Source organism: Talpa occidentalis, unplaced genomic scaffold, assembly GCF_014898055.3.
Source record: "Talpa occidentalis isolate TD23 unplaced genomic scaffold, MPIMG_talOcc4v2.1 talOcc4.12, whole genome shotgun sequence".
Taxonomy (NCBI): domain Eukaryota; kingdom Metazoa; phylum Chordata; class Mammalia; order Eulipotyphla; family Talpidae; genus Talpa; species Talpa occidentalis.
Genome location: NW_023601212.1, coordinates 18,398,536 through 18,404,535, shown reverse-complemented (window position 1 = coordinate 18,404,535; position 6,000 = coordinate 18,398,536). Strand labels below are relative to the sequence as shown.

The 6,000-nt window shown below is 45.5% G+C and overlaps 1 protein-coding gene across 2 annotated transcripts in view; it reads left to right on the top strand.

Annotated features, from left to right (window-relative positions):
* The first annotated feature begins 1,578 nt into the window (after positions 1-1,578).
* The window catches only part of IFT46 (intraflagellar transport 46), a 17,939-nt gene continuing 13,517 nt past the window's right edge, over positions 1,579-6,000 (top strand). The window contains exons 1-2 of one of the 2 annotated variants that reach the window (XM_037505381.2): positions 1,579-1,733; positions 2,519-2,615. The gene's annotated coding sequence lies outside the window, so the exon portion shown is untranslated. The remainder of the gene's footprint in view (positions 1,734-2,518; positions 2,616-6,000) is intronic. The other variant, XM_037505382.2, reaches the window with a different exon arrangement.

The window sequence follows — 6,000 nt, the reverse complement described above, 5'->3', positions numbered from 1 at the left end:
TTATATAATCGAAGTGCTTCTATATAGAAGGTGCTCAACAATATATATCCATTATTATTAGCAATAAGATGAAAACTTTTTTTGCAGTTCCATTTGTAACCAGAAGATATGTCTCTCATTTTCCTTTTTAAAAACTCTTTCCAGCCTTCCCGTGGTAAGTTTTCAGTCAAATTTCCAATATTTCCCTCTGTCTCTTCCAAAGTTCATTGTTTATATTTCCTTATGTTCCTTATATCTTCATTCCTTCCACCAATGAGCAAGTTTAACGCATTTTATGTATGCAGTGTTATGAAGAGTTTAAATCTTAAGACACAAACCATACCCTAAAGAAGCTCTCAGTTTTCGTTCTTTCTTTTTTTTTTAAAAAAAGATTTATTTATTTATGCGTACAAGAGCTGGGGTACAGGCCAGAGGTGTGGGGGGTGAGAGGATTCACCAGAGACAGAGTGGAGAACAGAACAGGCAGATTGACCAACACACACTGAGGGAAGCAGCGGGGTAGTCAGGAGAGGTCTGCTGCGCCACGTTGGTTGCTCCCTGGCCGGCCAGGGATCAAACTTGTGCTGCAGAAGCTGTGGATTGCTTTATAGGTTGCATCTTAACCCCTTGCGCCACCAGGGAGGCCCTCTCAGTTTTCTTTAGCAAATAAAACTAGACAAAACAGGGCCTCCCTGGTGGTGCAAGGGGTTAAGACGCAATCTATGAAGCAATCCACAGCTAGGGCAGCATGAGTTCGATCCCCAGCCAGGGAGATACCCACATTGGCGCAACAGACCTCTGACTCACCAGTTGCTCCAAGGCAGTGTATTTCAGTCAGCCTGCCTGTTCTGTTCCCCACTCTGTCTCTGGTGAATCCTCTCACCTCCCCCACACCTCTGGCCTGTACCCCAGTTCTTGTATGCATAAATAAATAAATCTTTTAAAAAAAACCTAGACAAAATGGGGTTAAATTTCAATCTCAGATAATGAATAATTTGCTCTGTGTAACGTATAACTGTGTCCCAGGCAAAACAAACAAAAACACTATGTCCCAAGCTATGGGACACCCTGGAGGGGAAAGAATATATTGTTATATAAAAACTATAAAGGGAAGAGTGTGTGTGTGTGTGGTGTGTGTGGTGTGTGCGTGATGTGTGTGGTGTGGGGGCTGTGTGGTGTGTGTGGTGTGTGCGTGGTGTGTGTGGTGTATGGGCTGTGTGTGTGTGGTGTGTGTGTGGCGTGTGTGTGGTGGGGCGTGTGTGTGTGTGTGTGGGTTGTGGGGGCTGTGTTGGGTGTGTATGTGTGGCGTGTGTGGGGTGTGAGGCGTGGGGTGTGTGTGTGTGTGTGTGTGTGTACACGCACGCCGCGTCTCCAGCTTGGAGGGCTACGCACATAAACGCTATTCTTCATCCCGCTTTGCCATCGGCGGCCGCCAGATGTCGCCACAGACGTGTTTACTGGAACCATAGACAACCGGGCAACGCGCTCGCCCAGAGCGGTGCTCCCGAGCCCTCCAGCTTCCCCGGGATCCTTCCCGGGACGCGACGTAACGCGGGCGCCGGTGGCGGAGGTCTCACGAGAGCGAGAGCAAGTCTCGCGATTTTTCTACTTGCTTATTTCTTGCCTAGCGACGGCCCGGCGGCCGGTTGCTCCCAACAGAACTCCCCAGGGGCCCGAGCTGACATCGGAGTGAGACCCCAGCCCTCGGCCGGGGTTCTTTCCATCCAGAGGAGACGGATTCAGAGGGGCTGCAGGTAATTCGCACTCGCTGGCGGGAAGAGAACGCCTGATCTCCCTCCCAAGAGGAATTTAAGCGTAGTCCCCGCCTCCCGCGGCTCTCCCATCTCTTCCCCTCGCCCTGACAGCCATTCCCTCTCCCTCGCCCTCGCCCTCAGCCACCACCCGCCGTTCCGCTTCCTTCAGTCTCCAGAAAACAAAGTGGGGCCCAACAGGCAGTACCAGGATTGAAGAAGGGGGTGATTTCGGAATCATTGATGGGACCGAGAGACTGTAGTCTCCCCTCTCTTCACAGACACTCTCCCTACCCCAAGTGACCCCAGACACAGACAACTCTTTCTAGAATCTCTGCAGTCTCCCTTGAGAAATCTCCGCTAGCCTTTGGGAAACTGGCAGAGGAGAGCCACCTTCTCTAGCTGAATACTGTTCTCCCCTTGAGCCTGTGTCTTTCAGCTTTTGGGAGCTGCTGCAGAAGTTCGCTGTCCTACTTTCCCCCTTCCCTCCTTCTCTCCCCCCACACCCACACCTACACCCCCCTCCCAGTTCCCCTCACGATTCCCCAGTTCCTCAGTCGGCCTGCCAGCAGTTTTTAATAAGGGCTACAGCAGAATGATTTAATTGCTTGACCTGGGACCAAGATCTTGAAGAAAGTTCGAATGGGGGTTGGAGCAGGGTGAAGTTTTCATGTAAAACTGCTCTCTGGGGTAAGGAAGAGGAGCTGGTTTGGAGTCTCACATCGTTCCACTTAATGAACTTAATGACCCATAATATGAGCTATACAATCATGTCTTCTTTTGCTTAGACCAAGGTTGTTGAAAACCAAACATATGATGAGCGTCTAGAGATTAACGACTCGGAAGAGGTTGCAAGTATTTATACTCCAACCCCAGGACACAAAGGTAAGAGAGGAAAGAAGAGAAATGATTCCCAGAACAAAGAGCAGGGTACATTCATGATGGTCTCCAAGAAGTTTTTATAATAGCAAATGCTTACTTTCAAAATAAAGTTACTTCGCTTGCCATTATTTCTGTTCCTAATTAGTTGGGGGTGGGAAATGCAGCCTCTCAGATTGCAGGATCTCTCTCCTGTTCCCTGTCACCATTTACTTCATGATTCTGCTTTCCTTGCAGTCTGCCAAAGGTTTGTGATTTTTGTTAACTTATCAAAACTGTTTTGCTCAGTTTTGGAGAGGCTTCAATAACCTGCCCTTATCCGGCAATACCAATCAAAATTTCAGTGAAATATTTTTAGAGGATCTGATATCATTCAGCAAACATTTTTGGAATGCCTACAAAGTGTCAGCCTTATGCTTGGCACTAGGTGTACAGTATTAAATGAGACAGCGGTCTTGCCATCCTGGTGCTTATAAACATGGGAGACAGAAGACAAATGAATAAACAAACATAATTACAAATATGGTAAAAATTTGGAGGCAAAAAATTTGATGTTATGGAGAATAGTAGTGAGGAGTGGGATCTACTTTTTTTTTATTATTTATTTGTTTGTTTTGTTTATACATGCACTGGGTACAGTCAGAAGCACGGGAGGGTGAGAGAATTCACCAGAGCCAGAGTGAGGAGCAGAGCAGGCAGAAGGACCGAAGTACACTAATGAGGGGAGCAGCAGAGGTCTGCGAGCCATGTGGGACCCTCCTCCGGTGGCCGGGGAGCAGCCGGGGATCTAACTGAAGCTGCAGAGGCCGCGGGCAGCTTCGCAACCCAGCGCTCAACCGCTGCGCCACCGGGGAGGCCCGGGATCTACTTTTTTTAGGTGGTCAGGGAAGACCTAAGGAGATGATATTTGAGTCTGAAAGATGAGAAGAATCCAGACATTGGGGAAAAGTAGTCCAGAAAGAGAGAAGAGCAAGTGAAAAGTGAAAGGCCCTGATACCAGAAAGAACTTCAGTTAATTTGAGTACTCAAAAGGAATCAGCATATTGGGGTGGGGGAGTGAGGATGGAGGTGGGAATAAGTATTAGAAGTAGATTGGTAGGAGGTAGGCAGAGGCCATGTTGCTATTATGTGTGGAATGGATTAAAAGGTACAAAGATGAAAGGAGGGAACCGTTTAGAAGGACTGTTGGAATGACTGAGTTAAGGTGCTAGGAGCTTGTATGTCATGAGGAACTTAAGAGGCAGATACAAGATAAATTGTAATGGAATCCCTAAGACATATTGATGGATTGGATATGACTCTAGAGTTAGAAATCAAGGGTGAGGGGCCTCCCTGCTGGTGCAGGGGTTAAGTCTCAGCACTGTGAAGCTAACCACAGCCACTGCAGCACAAGTTGGAGTTCAATCTCCGTTAGGGAGGTGACCCACATGGCACAGCGACCTCTCCTATCTTGTCTGCTGCTCCCCTCAGCATTGTATTTCAGTAAATCCACCTGCTCTGCTCCCCATTCTGTCTCTGGTGAATCCTCTCACCCCCTGCACCACTGGCCTGTACCCCAGTTCTTATATGTATAAATAAATCTTTAAAAAAAAGAAATCAAGGGTGATATCTAGGGTTGTCTATATGTTTATTTGGTAAATATATCTAATAAAATTTACTGTTTTAGCTGTTTTAACAGTATAATTCAGTGGCATTGTGTACTTTCCTATTATTGTATAACTATTTCTACTGTTTCCATAACTTCATCATCCAAAACAAAAACTGTACCCCTTAAATAATAACTCCCCATCCTCTACCACTCCCCCTAACTTCATTTTACTTTCTTTTGATAAATTTGACTAATTTAGGTATTGCATATATGGAGTCACACATATTTATCCTTTTGTTATTCAGTTAGCATAATGTTTTCAAGGTGCATCTATGTTGTAGCATATGTTAGAATTTTCTTTCTTTTTTTTTTGTGTGGGACCCTCGCCGGCAGCCGGGGAACGAACTAGCGCTGCAGAGGCTGCGGGCAGCCTCGCAGCCCAGCCCAGCGCTCAACCGCTGCGCCACCAGGGGAGGTCCTGGAATTTTCTTTTTATGACTGAATAATATTCCATTGTCTGTATATACCACACTTTATCAGTTTCTATGTTGATGGACACCTGAGTTGTTTCTTCCTTTTAGCTATTATAAATATATAGCTATGAACTTTGATGTACAAAGTAACTTTGATGTTCAAATAACTTGTGGAGTCCCTGCTTTCAGCTTTTTTTGGGGGGGGCGTGGGGGTGGGGAGAGAGAGGCGCACGCTCCACATGCACCATAGGTTTTTTGACTTGAGTTTGTTAATAATCTTGCCAACTGTGGACATAATTTGTGTTCAGTTTAGGCAGTTTAGGAAGCTGAAGAATAGTGTTTAATTGGCATTTATTTGATTTTATTAACATATTTTCATGCTTGTTAGTATCTTACATCTGGTTATACTTTCAATTATTCAAAATATTTGTATTGCCCTTAAGGGCACTGACTCAGTTCATATTTATGACTATTATTTGCCAAGAGCTAGGTCAGTTCCTTCCACATAAGTCTTTTTCATTTCTTTTTTTTTCAAAGATTTATTTTTATTTATGCATAGGAGAACTTGGATGTAGGCTAGAGATGGCAGGGGTAGGGAGGTGGGGTGAGAGGATTCACCAGAGACAGAGTAGGGAGCAGAAAAGGCAGATCTACTGAAATACACTACTGAGGGGAGCAGCAGGGGAGACAGGAGTGGTCTGCTGCGCCATGTGGGTCAGCTTCCTGGCCTGGGACCGAACTTGTGATGCGGTGGCTGCCTATAGCTTTATAATGCTACACCCAACCCTGTCCACCACCAGAGAGGCCCTAATTGTTATAACAATTTTGAGTGAGAAATATTATAGACCCCATTTAGAGGTATGGGATGCTGAGACTCAGGTTGACTAATTTTGTCCAGGTGATAGAATTCAAACCCAGTCTTCTGACTATAAAATCAGCATCCTTTTCACTTTACTAATTACTAACCACATTTTGCTAATGTGTAGACTAAGGGCAGAGTTTGTATTATTTATGGAATAGCATAATGTAATGCTTAACCCAGTGCCTTAAGCATAGTGATGCTTAGTAATACGTTTTGAATGGTCAGTGTCATGACTAGAATTCATTTCTTGTACCTTAGCTAGATTCTCTTCTTCTTCTTCTTTTTTTTTTTTTTAAGATTTATTTATTCATGCATACAAGAACCAGGGTACAGGCCAGATGTGTGGGAGAGTGAGAGGATTCACCAGAGACAGAGCGGGTAGCAGAACAGGCAGACTGACTGAAATACACTGCTGAGGGGTGCAGCAGGCCAAACAGGAGAGGTCTGCTGCACCCTGTGGGTATCTCT